General features: G+C 39.9%; 1 protein-coding gene and 1 long non-coding RNA gene across 31 annotated transcripts in view; one reads left to right on the forward strand and one right to left on the reverse strand.

Moving 5' to 3' along the window:
- The window catches only part of TNIK (TRAF2 and NCK interacting kinase), a 383,452-nt gene that overhangs the window by 171,654 nt on the left and 196,914 nt on the right, over window positions 1-14,884 (reverse strand). The window lies entirely within an intron of this gene.
- Window positions 2,699-8,383, forward strand: LOC138918963 (uncharacterized). The gene is made up of 3 exons (XR_011428755.1): window positions 2,699-2,763; window positions 4,058-4,260; window positions 6,203-8,383. It is a non-coding gene; the product is annotated as an uncharacterized lncRNA (long non-coding RNA).

The raw sequence follows: 14,884 nt of genomic DNA on the forward strand, positions 1-14,884 counted from the left end.
AGATTCTGCTTTTGCTTTCTTTTCCAAGCGTTAACTAACACACTGGGTCACCGGAGCGAGCCCGGAGGCTTGAGCAGATGGGGGCATCTGCATTTCACAGTTTACCTGAGGAAAGGGTCAGGGAGAGAAGGATACAGCAAGAGAGAAGTAAGGCCCAGACAGTGCCCTGCTCAGGTTCCTCCATCTCTGCCTCCCCTTTTCCTGAGAGAATACTAACTGGAGGCAGGACTGCTCCTGCTGTTCTTGGAGAAGGACAGCTCATTTTTTCAGACTTTGAATCAATAGCTCCCTCTCTATGGACTACTTTAGGAGGCGACTCTGTCTTCCCCTCAGGACCTCAAGCAGACACTCTGCTCACTCCATCCATCCCAGCTCCCAGCAGCAGATTAAGAAGATATATGATGTCCTCTCCCCAGGCCTGCAGAGGTTTGTCAGTTACAGCCAGATACTGGCCCCTCTGGTCAGAAATTTACAACCACGTGGGCGGGAGTGGGTGGGGCTGGCTTGGCACCAGAGGCAACTGTGCAAAGATAAATAATAATAATAATGATAAAAAGGCAGTGCTGCATTTCATTTCACCTAATTTATGGCTTCAATAGGAAGCCAGTCTACCCACCGTACTGTCTCGGTCACTTAATAACAGAATGTCTGTGGCAGCAGCAAAAGCAGGTCTGGAAGCTTGGAGCTAAGGGGGAAGAGAAAGGACAGCACTGGTGTGATGAGAAATAACAAAGGGAAGGGACCACAGTGTTCCCAGCTATCATTCTTGGGGTGGCAGGAACACAAATAGGGACCCATTTGACTCTTTCTCAGGGCTCATGATGAATAAACCCTCTCCCACAGTGTCCTCAAACCTCCAGAAGTTTTAATTAAAACAAAAGAAATGTCAGCAGGATAAGCACTGGAATATAATTAGGGCACACCAAATCTAAAGTAATATGGGGAAAAAAGACTAGTAATGAAAGGGAAGCTTTCCTGTTCTAACTGAATCCCAGCTCTGTTGCTGACACAAAAATCAATTTCAATAGGCTTTAGTTGTATCTGAGCAGGAATGCAGGCGACAGATGAAATTTAGTGAGCAATCTCCTGCAGTCATAATGATTCCCATGAAAAAAGACTACAGTGAGCACTCCCAACCAAATGCCCCTGTAAGAACTCTGTAAGAAGGTATGTGCTGTGTGTGTGTATAGATATAGGTATACACATATACATATATGGATGCAGATAAAGATTTGGGGAAGATGGAATTTTAAACAATTATATAATTTTTATCCTTAAAAAATGTAGTTCAAGTTTCTACCTCACACCTTAAGGGGCAATTTTGGCTTCACCCCCAGGAGATATTTGGGGATGTCTGGGGACATTTTTTGATAGTTACAACTGCTGCTACTGATACCTAGTGAGTAGAGGCCAGAGATGCTACTAAACCTTCTATAGTACACAGGACATTCCCCTCCCCCAACAAAGAATTATTGGGCCCAAAACTGGGGTCAATGGGGGCCAAGATTGACAAACCCTGCTTTAAAAGAATTTGACAATTAATAGGTGCTCAATAAATGCTGAATTCTACTAAATGTCATATACCCCAGAGGCACTAAGGTTACAAAGATCAAAAGATAAGGTCTTGCCCTCAGGGATCTCTGGAGGGAGGTGGGTATTGTTCTTTCTTGGCTTAGCAGCATTTACTAGTGAGGGGCATATTTCTCAAATTCCAACACCCATGGCCTTTTAAAACACAGGCAATACCCAATGGCCCATAAGACCACTTTCCATCTGGTTTTTGTATATGTAAGAGGCCAATTACAAGATCTTCACTGTCTCCTAATGAAGTAGCATTTTCTAAATTTAAAAAAACCTGATAAAGTAGTATTGGGGCCAAATAAAATTTGGTTTATGATATTTAGACACAGAGGTATAATTCTGCCAATTACATTAATTTTGGAAAGCTATTCTATTTTCATTTCTCAACAATTTTTAGATCTTCTCAACAACTCTTTATACAGTGTGTGTGTGTGTGTGTGTGTGTGTGTGTGTGTGTGTGTATGTTTCTTTCCATCCTTTCAAATGTTGAGTTATAGTTTTCAACGATTGGCAGCGCGATTCAGGAATACATTATTTTGTTTGATTAAAATATAAATCATGATGAAACTTTATGCTTAAAACATAGGGGTCAACTATATGAGAATAAAGGTGTTTGTCTTTATCCAACATAAGTTCTCCAAATAAAGGGAAATAGGAAATCTTGTCATTGCTGTAACTGATCTGTTTCTCAGAAATAAGGAAAGCAGAATTCAATTTTTTTAGAAAGAATAAGATGAGCAACATTATTCTATATTAGTGACAACCATTCACCACCTTTTAGGTACTGGAGGATTAAAGAATTCAAGTTTCTCAGAAGGGGCCAAGGAATAGCATCCAAATATGGATCTTGCACAGCGCAGCAAACGATTACGGCATAGCACTGGTTCCACCTGCAATAGTGGAAGACCCAGATCTCTGCAAAGCTGCAAATCTCTCTGCCCCCAAACACAAGTCCTCTGTGTCAGCACAGACTGCATTACAATTGTGCTTTCCAAGCCAAGGCCTGCAAATCGTTCTTTGGGTAAGAAGGCGAAGAGGACAAAAAGGACATTTGAAAACTGAAAGCCATTTTATAAATGCAGGACAGCTCTTACATATTCATAATCTTTCAAAGTGGTGGCAACACAGGCTACAGCAATTTGTCAGCAAACACATCCATCCCCTGGAAGCTCGCTGCTGGGAGTAAGTACTCACATGCCTCTCAGTAACCTATACCCTCCCTCTGAAAACAATCCTGAGGATAATTTAGTCAGAAATCTTGGGGGAGGAGACGTGGGCGAAATATGATGATACCCTGAGAAAGAACGAGGGCTCTTTTAAATAAATGTGACCTGCACCAAGCTCTAGGCAGGCTGGAATGGGTGGGTAGCTGACTAGTTAGTGAACGCATTGATTCACAGCTAAATTTAGCTGCAATCCAACTGTGACCTGTCAGGTAGCTTCCTCTCAAGGAGGGCGCGAGGTTTCCCAGATGCCAGTGAAATTCTTCTCTCCCATCAGTTTCATGCCTCTGGCTTGGACTGACTGTTGGGGACTGTGAGAAGGGCAAGGACAGCATCTTGCTGACTTTTCTGACAATCTTCTCTTCTCAAGCAGGAATTTCCCCTAGGCTAGGAGAGAATCACCCATCTGTGCTGGAGCCTGGCAAGCAGTACAGATGGGTGTGGAAGAGGAAAGGAGGAGGTGTGAGGTGCCCATGTGTGATTTACTGGGTCTAGAGTTACTTTTGGTCTATAGTTTCCTTATCTGTAAAACGGGTATAAAATAATAAGGATTAAATTAATATATATGAAAACACTTGGTATAGTGCCTGGGTAAATGATGATGACATTGCAGTGTTTTTGGTGTTATTATGAGGTCTATTTCTGACCTCATCTCCGGCTTTCCCCTGACTCCCCTCCCTTACTCACACACTCCCGGCACAGCACCCTCTCCGTTTCCTCCAACATGCTTTTACACTTCTCCTCTTGCTCTGCTTGCCTGCTTGCTTCCTTCAAATCTTGACTCAAACATCACCTTCTCCAGGAGTCCTTTCCTGGCCATCCTATCTAAAATTTCCACTCTGTCTGAACTCCTACTCTCCTCCTTCCCTGCTTTATCATTACCTAACAAATCACGTTTTACTTCTTTATCATTTACATTGGACATCTCTCTCTTGAATGGAGGCATCCTGAGGGCAAGCATATCTCTTGTCTTGTTCGCTACTCTATCTTCTGTAGCAGATCCATGAGCACTCAATCGATACGTGCTGTAAGAATGAGTTCCCAACCTCCCTGTGGAAACACTTTTTTAAGTCCCTCTGTCTTGTTTTAAAAAATTATAGCATCTCTTATTTGAAGGCATAACAGCTGATAGAACAAGGACAGTCATCAAATGAGGAAACTGAGGCTCAGAGAAGTAAGTGGTTTTTTGTTTGTTTGTTTTTATATATATATTTTTAAATTTTATTATTTTTTTTTCCTTTTTCTCCCCAAAGCCCCCCAGTACATAGTTGTATATTCTTCATTGTGGGTCCTTCTAGTTGTGGCATGTGGGACGCTGTCTCAGCGTGGTTTGATGAGCAGTGCCATGTCCGCGCCCAGGACTCGAACCAACGAAACACTGGGCCGCCTGCAGCGGAGCGCGCGAACTTAACCACTTGGCCACGGGGCCAGCCCCAGAGAATCACGTGTTTTGCAGGTCAGATTTTCCTTTCAGATCAGCCTTGCACATAAGTAAACCAAGTAAGAATGGATCGTCTCCCTCTTTTTTAATTCTATTTAAAATTCTTCCTAAAGTGTAAAGGGTAAGGAACAGAGCTCTAAATTAAAATGCCTGACAATCAGAGCATATTTTGTCTAAGAAGATTTGTGTAATTATATGTAATTGTTTTATTTAAATATTAGCAACATGGCTTGAAAAGTTATATGATGTAGAGTACTGAAAAGCTATAAAGTATAGAAGTAGAGGTGAATGCATCTTCAAATTTATATTCCTGTCAGCAGCAGCCAACAGATCAACTTTACAGATAGCAATTAAGGATGAGGCTGTGCTTTTTGAACCAGAGAACGTTTGACAACCTTTCTTTGACATAAATGTGGAAAGATGGAGCTGGTAACTTTGCCCAAACCTTTCAGACCTCCATCAGCTAAGGTCACCTGCACAAAAGAATGAAGAATTGCCTTTCCTTCCTCCTCTTCCTTTCCTTCCTCATTTCCAGTTGTGCAATGTGTGTTGGCATATGGCCAAAGACTCAAATCTCAGGTCTAATTTAAACTTAGTTGCCAGAACCTGATTTCTATCACCTGGGGCCTTAGGGACTCGCCTGCTATCCAAAAGATCAGTGTCAATTTATGTTTCTTTGGCATTTAACCCAGCAATCTTGTGTTTACAATGTTAATGGTTTATTTCATTGGTAGCTTCTGTCTTTAGAAGGGAAAGGAAGAAAATCAAAATGGTGCTCATTTAAGCGACTAATGGGACTGAGAGTTTTTAGTATTAAAATATACCTTAGGATATCTCAGGTATCCAGAAAATTTGTCTCAGATTTAAGAAACCATTATATGATAGTAATTTAATGCCAATAATAATACAATGTATTAATTACTCATTGATGCACATTCAACAGTTTATAGATCTGACTATTGAAAAATACATAAGAATTGTACATATGTTTTAAAAGCTTGGATTATACTTTTTTAAACACATCATGTTTCTGATTTTACATTTTTAAATTTTTTTTAATATCTTTTTGAGAAGAATACATTTTAGAAAACAAATTCAGAAGCCATGAAAAAAATCTTTGGAAGATAGTATATACGGTAAAGCTGAAGGAGTAAAAATATATAGATGCTATTCAGAATTTGATCAGTTTTCAATTTTTCAGTAAGGCTCTAGGCAAATCTCTTCAACTTTTCATGTATTTTATAAAGAAGAGAAATAGAAATACTTGCTATGCCTGTTTTCCTTTACAGAACAAAAATGCAAACAGGAACAACCAGATAGAATGAGTTCTTATGACTCATCTTATTGAGTCAACATTTCATTGTGTTATTCAGGACAACTTCCAACAGAGTTGTCTAACCTTGACAATTTCTGCTCAGGGACTCACAACATATCATAAATACAATCAGTACAATATTCCACTATTAAGCAAAATGAGTCAATAAAAAACTTTCCAAAAGGCACCATTTGTATAAATTGAAATGAATATTAGTGCACATTGGAATGTGGTCAAGTTTTTACAAAGAAAGTTCTTACGAAAAAAATCTAATTTCACCTAAAGTGGGCATAATAATTCTAAGACTAAAAACACCTTCTTACCCTAGTCATAAGTCACATTGTTTGTTACACAACTCTGAGAAACACCATTCCCATTCTTTTCTATATGAATGGAATTTCCTGGAATTGAACAATATGGCAGCCCTGTTAAGTAACATTTAAATTCACAGGCTACTTACTGAGCATCTGTTATATATATAAAGCACTGTGTCTATCTCTGAGGTGTCTGGACAATAATAATCATAATTATTAAAAGTCTTAAAATTTCTTGCACTAGTTTAAATATCAGTTTAATAGATTTTACTCCTAAAGAAGATTTATAAAAATATGGAGTTTTCCCCCCTATTTGTTTCATTTTCAGAGGCTTCCTCAAGTCATGGCATCTTATTTTGAAAAGGACACCATTAGAAAGAAAATCTCTAATACATGTGGTCCTTACAAGACGGAATAATTACCTTAAAGAAAATAGCAAGAAAGAAATCCACCTTATCTCATTGAGAGAGAACCATTTTTATTAGATCCGGAATATTCTTCCCTAATTTACTTTGCAAGGTCCTCCAAGAACAACCTTATTGCAGAAAAAAATTGAAGAGGATTGAGATTTTAGAGAGGCTGTTTTGTTAAGGCCATGATAACAATTTTAACTTTGTGGTAGTGCTATGCTATTCTCAGCAAAGATACTCTTTTACTCAAATAATCAACATTATAATAATTCTCAAATATACTCACTTATCCCAAAAAAAAACAAAGCTTTTCTCAAAGAGTTTAAAAAAAAGGAACTTCCTACCTTCCCAATCTATATTTAGCAATACAAAATCACCCTCTAGTCTGGTCACATACTATTTCTGCCAAAGCTTTAGGTGAAGAAACTATTAAGAAAAATATATGATTCAACTTGAAATTTAATGTACTGGCCTCTGTGCTACAAAGGTCACATGGAAATGAACTTTATGATTATATTTTATTAATCAACACACCCATATTTGATATACTTCACTTACTTGAAAAATTAATTCAGTGGCAATAGGATAACAACAACTTACTGATTCTCTCTCTATATGTCCTAGGTGCTTGTCTAAAGAGACCTGAAATTACTATGCGATTATGAAAAAGGAAGTTAGAAAGATTTTTATAAGCTTCTTAACTATTTTGCATTTAACTACACCAATAATTATTTATGAACAATTTCTTTCTAGATTACTAAGATTTTCAGATACTCTTAGGAAATATAGTATTAAAGCAAGTGACTTGGAAAAGGAAGTAAGAATGAAAGGAGGCAGGAGTTCAGATCTGTTGAACTTCTTCCATCGTACACAAAGGAGCCAGCAGTGTAGGGACGGGGGTCCTACGAAACGAAGACCACAGACTCCTACTCTTCAACGCTGCACTTAGGTAAAGACTGTAATTAACATAAACTTTACAACCTAAATTGAAGTTAGAGAAGTTAGAGGATCCTGTGAGAGTGATCTGAAGGATCTGGGGAAGGATGTCAACACATTTATAATATCACAGGCTAAGGAACAGGCTGAGGAAAAAATACAATAGCAGACATTAACTACAGAAATGTCACTAGAACAGTTGATCACCTTTTTATATTAAAAATAAAAGAAACAATAGATTTAAGCCACAATTTAAAATTTTTAATTTTCATATAAAGTATATTTGTGAAGGTGATTAAAGGGTCTGAGTTACCTGTGAAAGTTGGGACATCGTTTTAAGATACTTTTATGACAACAGAATTAGATCCTCAAGATTTTGGTATGACGAAGATATTATAGTACTACATAATGGAAGAGGGGAAGGCTAGATTAGATGTTAAAAATCTGATTGGTGATTTTTACAGATTATACATTTCTTTCCCATAGATAATCTCATTTGCTTTGGATAACTTTCCTCTGAATACCTACTCTAATACATATATGAATGAAATGCTATTTCTTGCCTTCATGGAACAGTCACAGCTTTCCTTTAACGTTTTTAATATTGTGAATATTTTAATTTAAGTAAATGAACATCAAGTCCTGTCAGAAATAGTACAAAAAAGAGAATTGGAGGTGGGAGCAGAGGTAGGTGTTTGTAGGGCAGCCTTGAAACATAAAGGAAGCAAAGGCAAGGAAAGCTGGATTGTGGACGTCAGGTAGAGGGCAAAGAGCTGTGTGTGCGAATGAGACAGAAGATGTTTCAGAAGAGGTTAACGAAGCCAGGTCAGCCTATTCCGCCACATTCTGGATATCACAGGCAGAGCTAATCCTGTGCACTGGGAAAGGCATTCAGAAACGCATACTAGGCTACTCTGAGCTGAACTTGCTTAGATATACATCACCCAACTCTTCCCAAGTCCAATAAAAAGGTACATCTTTGAGACAACAGTGGAAACTAAGAGGACTCTACGGCTGTGAGTAATAAATTAGACCCCACGGAAGACTTGGATTGGAGAAGCAAAGAAAATGTCTTCATAGTCACACTTCAAAACAAGACAGACTCTAATCACCTCAGTAAAACTAAGGGGACTGGAAATAATAAACAGTATGTGGCAATCATAGCTGGTAAGTGAAAATTATTATTAATAGCTAACGCCTACTTAGTGCTTACTATATCAGGCATTGTTTTAAGCATTATTAACTCATCATTACAAACTATGAGGTAGGTCTTATTATTATTATTATCCTCATCTTACAGACAAGGAAATTAAGGCACAACTAAGCTACATGATTTATCCAAAATATCTATTATTTAAGATACATAGCTTCCCGTTGGTGTTCATTTCATTTACTGCATTTTCTTTATGGCTTCATTTTCAGCAAACAAAAAAATATTTTGCAGGGTTTTCAGGAATTTACTTGCAACCTTAGTCTTTCCAGCACTAGTTTCTCTCCCAAAATGTTTTCAGAAAGTCTCAGCTTGAGAAACTATTATGATGGACAGATGCCCAAATATAACAGAGAATAGGAGCTAGAATAGCCCACTCAGACAGGCCTGGGCAGGAATGGTAGTGAAGGAGGACCTAAATTCAGTACTAAATGATCAAAGGAACTCGATCAGGAGAAGGACAGGGAAGGGCATTTAAGGCACTGAGCATAAAGGTCAACGTATTAGGAAGAGCCAGAATCTGTGTATGGCTGTGACATCATATGTGTACGGAAAACAGCACAAAATAAGGTTGGAGAAGTAGACAGGGTCCCAATCAAGAAGAGCTTGCCACGTCATGCTAAGGAATATGACATTAAAAGGGTTTATGCAGGGAGTTACAGGATCAGATTGGATTCCAGAGAGGATACCCTGTCACTATCTTCTACACCCCTTCCCCGCCTCCCCATCCACTACCTTTAGCTCCAAGATTGCAGTTCACCCATCTTCCACCAAGATTCAGAGACTATTAAACAGTCAAGGTCTGAAAAAAAGTCTGTGGCAGAGAGGAGAATGGATCCAAGGAATAAAGAAGCAGTAGAATCAACAGGACTTTTATATGGGGTGTTGGAGAACTGAGAGAAAAGAACCCTAGGAAGAAGCTGACATTTTCAGGGCGTACATCTGGGTGGATAAGGGTTCTATTCGTTGAGACAGAAGACTCAGGGGAAAACATGAAGAGGGAGGAGGTGACTTTAGTTTGGGACATAAAAGGTTTTCAGGGGCCTGATGGACATCCAGACACGTGTGTCCAGTAGGCAGCCCAGTTGAGGGAGCTAAGCTTCAGGGGATTAAGCTGGTCTTATGGAGACAGAAGGACTCACAAAGGACACTAAGAAAAAACAGCCAGATGGTGGGAAAAGAGAAAGTGCAGTGTCAATGGAAATCAAAGAAGGAGAAAAAAAGAGGAAGGAGAAAATTTCAGAAAAGAGGGTATAAGGAGTTTCAAAAAGGAGGGTATAGTCAGAAGCAGACGCTACAGGAGACCAAGTGAAATAAGAACTGAGACGGTCTCTTTCAGTCTGGCAATTATGAGGCCCCTGGGGATGGAAGCAGGGATTAGGAGGCAGAGATAGAAACTGAATTGTACAGAAGGAAAGAAAAAATGGGTGACCGAGTGAAGACAAAGAAGGTAGAAAAAGGTCGGCTCAGTCTAGAAAGAGATGGAAACTGATACTGAGGTTTCATTAAAGACGTCTGAGTGCTGAGAGGAAAGAGACAATGCAGACAGAAAGTTGGGAGATATCAGGAGGAGGAGGGAGCCCACGCCCATTGAGAAGGATGAGTCTTGAACAGAAGGAGGGAAAAGTATTGCACCGAGACAGGCCAGAGGATAAGAACGTGGGTGAGCATAGATGAGTTTGTGGCGGGAGAGAGGGGCACTGTGGGATAACTGTCCGACAGCTCCTCTTCTCTAAGAGGCAGGCAAGAAGGTCCCCTGTGGAAAGTAATGAAGACGGGGGCAATGGAAGGGAGGAGAGGTGAAGTTTTGGAGTAATTCTTCTAGGGAACAGGACAAAGAGCTGAGCAGGTACACACCGTAGATTATTAAGCAGTGCTGAGTGTCTCGCTGGGGTTGGGGCTTGCTCTTTTCCCTGAGTTGTGTTGTACAGCCCACCTGCAGAAAAGGGAAGCAAACGGCTGGACTGATTTTAGGCAAGGGGTCTGCAAGGTGGATACTCTGGAAGAACAAAAGGCAAAGGAGATAGCACATGTTGGCTTAAAATGATTAAATTAAGGAACCATGGGGCCCAAGGCTGGACGGACAAGTTATTAAAGTTTCCTGGGGACTGAGAGACCTGAGGGCTTATTCAACATCAAAGAGTGGCTGTGCAGGGGGCAGGGAGTATAAACCCGGAGAGTCAAAGGCTGTGTTCTGAGAGTGGGATGCTGCAAATTTCCGATTTTAAAAGCAGAACAGACCTGGGTTACGATAAGTCCAGGGTGTGAGTCACGAGAGTGGGTGTCATTACAACTATGGTATTGATATTATTCCATTTCACTAATGAGCTAAAGATTAGGTGACTTATTCAAAGTCACAGCTAGTTAACGGCAAGGCCAACATTTTATTCCAGACCTTTGCTGCCAAATCCTGTGATCTTTTCATACAAAATCATTTCATTTGGTACCTTTTTCTTCCAACCTTTGAATAAGAAATAATAAGATGGTGATTTTGCTTTCAAGCTAGAACCAAGTTATAAATGAAAGAAAGTGATAAATCTGACTTAAAATGCAAGTGAAAGTGATAGTTTTATTTTCAGTGTTCTGCTTATTACCTCTGGTGTGGAAGCTTATGAAATCCTGTTAAAATGTATCTTTGCATAGTGTTTTCTTATTATAAAAGCATTAAAAGTAAATAGCTATCTAACATGGCAACAAAAATAGTTACAAACCATTTCAGCTCATAAAACATAAATCTAGCATGAAGTGGCATGTCAGCCATTATTCACTACACTGTACTCCACTAGCTATCAAATACCAGGCTGATTTAGGAAGATTAGGAGATGTTACACCACATATTTTCACCCCAGGTACGTTTAGGCATATACCCAAATGAGAACATCAGATTTGTTCAAATGTAAATAGGGCTGTCATTTTCTTTAATGAAGAATCACTCCAGCCCCCAAAGACCATTACCAGACAATCTTAGGAGGTTGAGGGTGCAGGGGCTAGGGTGGAGATGGCAAATTAGAGGCAGTAGTTACTGCTAACCCCATCCAGAGCAGCCCTTAGGACGTTCTGCGTTAAGAGGCATATTCAAATGGAATGATAGTGGTAATAATTCAACCTGGAATAATTCATTACAAAAGATGAATGAAAAAATGTCAAATTTGCTCCCTATGACGTTAGCTATTACTGCCCTTTACTATATATTAAAGTGACGGGCCTGCAGGGAAGCATACACTTCACACGTTCTCACATAGAATTATTCCACAGCTATTTATGTCACCCACTCTTGAAGCAGGCAGGGATTTCTCCTGTCAGCCGAGGCCCATCCAACCCAACCCACCAAGACTCTCCAACTATTCCTAGGCTTTCTGCTCTCACTATTAGTAGCTAATAGCTTGTTTTCCCTGAGTATTTATTTGCCAAGTTAGGACTTTAGATGGATAACGATTTAATCCCCACATCACCTATGTGAAGTAGATACTGTTACCTCCCCATTCTGCAGATGAGGAGAGTGAGGCACAGTCACAGGGTCACACAGCTGGTAAGGCCAGGCTCTCAGCCGTGCCCGCATACCCTCTCCATGCCTCTGCCTTTACTACATCCCCATCCAAACTTCACCCGGCTTCCACTCTACAACTCAGATGTCATGTGTTCAGGAAGACTTCCCATCTACTTCGGTCCACACTGGTCTCCCCCTCCTAGAGGGAGCTCATCCATGCCTGGATGGAAGCTTGCTTTCTGCCAGGATCAGCACCTTCTAACATTCATGGGGAGGACCTTGGGGAGACCAAATGGCCCAGTCTGCCTGGGAAACTGGTGTTGACACGGAAGAGACAACTTCTCCACAGAAGTAAGGTTTGGGTTAAAGAGCTTCAGCACATTAAAAATTCTAAGTTGTCATTCAAGCCCTGGCTCCCAAAAATGTTCCAGGATGGGGATTCTTAGAAATGTGAATGATGCCTTTTCTTTAATCTCTTGTGTTAAAATCTGGTAGACTTGAAAGACCAGAAAAGAATATTAGAGCTGTTAGAGACATTTGCGCCCACAGATATCAACCCCTTCCATCCTACTCCTCCCAGGCCACGCAGCTAACTTAGAAAAGCAAGGACTCCAACTACTTCCACTGTGGGAGGAGGAAGAACACGGCTCCTGTGCTCAGAGACCCTTGGTTCTTCGCTAGGTGCTGTCACCCAGCAGCTGGGTGACCACAGATGGGCAAATCACTTGAATCTCCCTGGGCCTCAGTTTCTATTAATAAAACTAGAGGAATGATACCTACGACTGTTATAAGAATTAAATGAACTGACATATGAAAGTTTGTAAAATGCATAATGCTCTAAAAATGCTACAAATTTCTATTATTACTTTACATTTGGGATTCCAGACTCTCATGTTGGAGATTTTTTTCTTACAATCCTCTGTTGAAGTAATCATCAACTGATGGTGTCCAAGACCACTGTCAAATACGGTGTACAGTCATGTGTCACTTAACGATGGGGACACATTTTGAGAAATGTGTCGTTAGGCGATTTCATCATTATGCAAACATCATAGAGTATACTTACACAAACCTAGATGGTAGAGCCTACTACACACCGAGGCTATACGGTACTAATCTTATGGGACCACTGTTGCATATGTGGTCTATCATTGACCAAAATGTCATTACATGGCATGTAACTGTATCTTGTTCAAAGGCACCAAATAACAAATGTGTTATGGTGCATCTGAAAGTGTTTGTGTGGCTGAAGAACAGCTGAAGCTCATCTAAACTGCAGCAAGAAAACCAGCAAAACCCAACAAAAGGTATCACCTATACACATCAACTGCCAGACAAATTAAAGGTGGGCAGCAGTGTATTGGAGATGAGCCTAAACCAGAACACATGTTGCAACCTGCATATAGTCTGGGAAGCCCTGGACCAACAGCAGAGACCAAGAAACACGTTAAGAACTTGCTAGGAAGTGACGAGTCCTTTAAAAGATTATGTTTCAAGAGTGTCAAGATTGCTTTAGTCTGTTCCAGCATGAGGCTGGCCACTCCTGCCATTGAAGGCCTGAGATGACGTCTAGCATGTCTGGGTCATGGTTTTGATGACATGCACTGAGAGCTGGGCCCAGAAATGAGAAGTAGGAAATGCCATCACAGTTATCAACCTTCCTGCCACTGCCTTGGGATAATTTCCTGTGGCCTGGGCAGGTCAGCATCCTAGGGCTGGGGTGGGAGCAGGGCACAAGGACATTGCAAAGATGCTCTTTATTATGAGATTTTTCATCTAACTCAGATCCACAGAATATATGCACTTAGTTGGGGCCTAAATTATCAAGAATTTGAATTCCTACATAGACAATTTGCTATTTAATATAAATAACTGTGTGCAATTTTATTGAATAAAACTACCAGGACTTGCACTCAAAATGAATTTTGTCTCTAGACTCTAACAACATTCATGTATAAATCATTTTGAAATGGGCTTCATCACATTCCTCTGAATATTGAAAAAGAATTATGATCCATCTTTATTTGTTAGAGAGTATATTTGATTTTTTAAATGAGTTTAATGTCTTTCCAAACAGGTAAGAAAGGAAGAAAGTCACATTGGCTAAGACCCCTGGACAGCTAGAATGATAAGTGACCAAAAAAAGCAACTTTGCAGTCTTTGCACCTCATCACCACAAGATGCAGGTCCCCAAATATGTAGGGCTATTGCATCATTTTTGAAAGAAATAGGTACAATCTTCTACTTTGAAGGAAGGACATTCATTTACACAGATAAATTCTAGGGTGTCTATGTAGTCTCTTAATAGATCACCTAAACACACTTTAGTGTTACTCTCTAGTTTTTCTTTCTTTTTCTGTAAATACATCTTCACTAAGCAATGTATGGGGGAGAGAATGCCTCTACACTCTCCCTGTGCCCACCAGTTGGCTACAGCCTAGTGTTGGGCATATGGGAAGTACTGAATAAATGACTGACTAGGCCTCAAAATTTAACTCTAGATAAATGCTCTGAACACAAGAACTAGGAAAACGAAGGGGTTTGGGCAGCTGGTAGAAAATTAACATGTAACTTATACAAGTAGATGATATTAAAAATTGGGCTGAGGGGGAAAATAGGATATAAAGAAAATCATGGAAAGAACGTGCACCTTATATACAACATTGTACCTGAAAATGTCACCTCATCACCAATTTCCACTTATTTTCTGATAATTCAAGATGATCAGAATCAAGATAATTACAATTATCTGCATATTAAACTCTAACGGTGCTAACAATGCCTTGCTCTCTCCACTTAGAAGACAAAGTCTTGAAGCAAGCGCGTGGCCTGCCAGCGTGAATTAAACTACAGCAGTATTGCACATCATTGCAAGAAATCAGTTCTTTGATGTGCACAATGCAACTTTGATGTAAGAAAGCCGTTCAGTTAGTTTATCTTTTTTTGAGGGAAAAAACTAACTGGGTT

The sequence above is a fragment of the Equus caballus genome, chromosome 19 (assembly GCF_041296265.1).
Source record: "Equus caballus isolate H_3958 breed thoroughbred chromosome 19, TB-T2T, whole genome shotgun sequence".
NCBI lineage: Eukaryota > Metazoa > Chordata > Mammalia > Perissodactyla > Equidae > Equus > Equus caballus.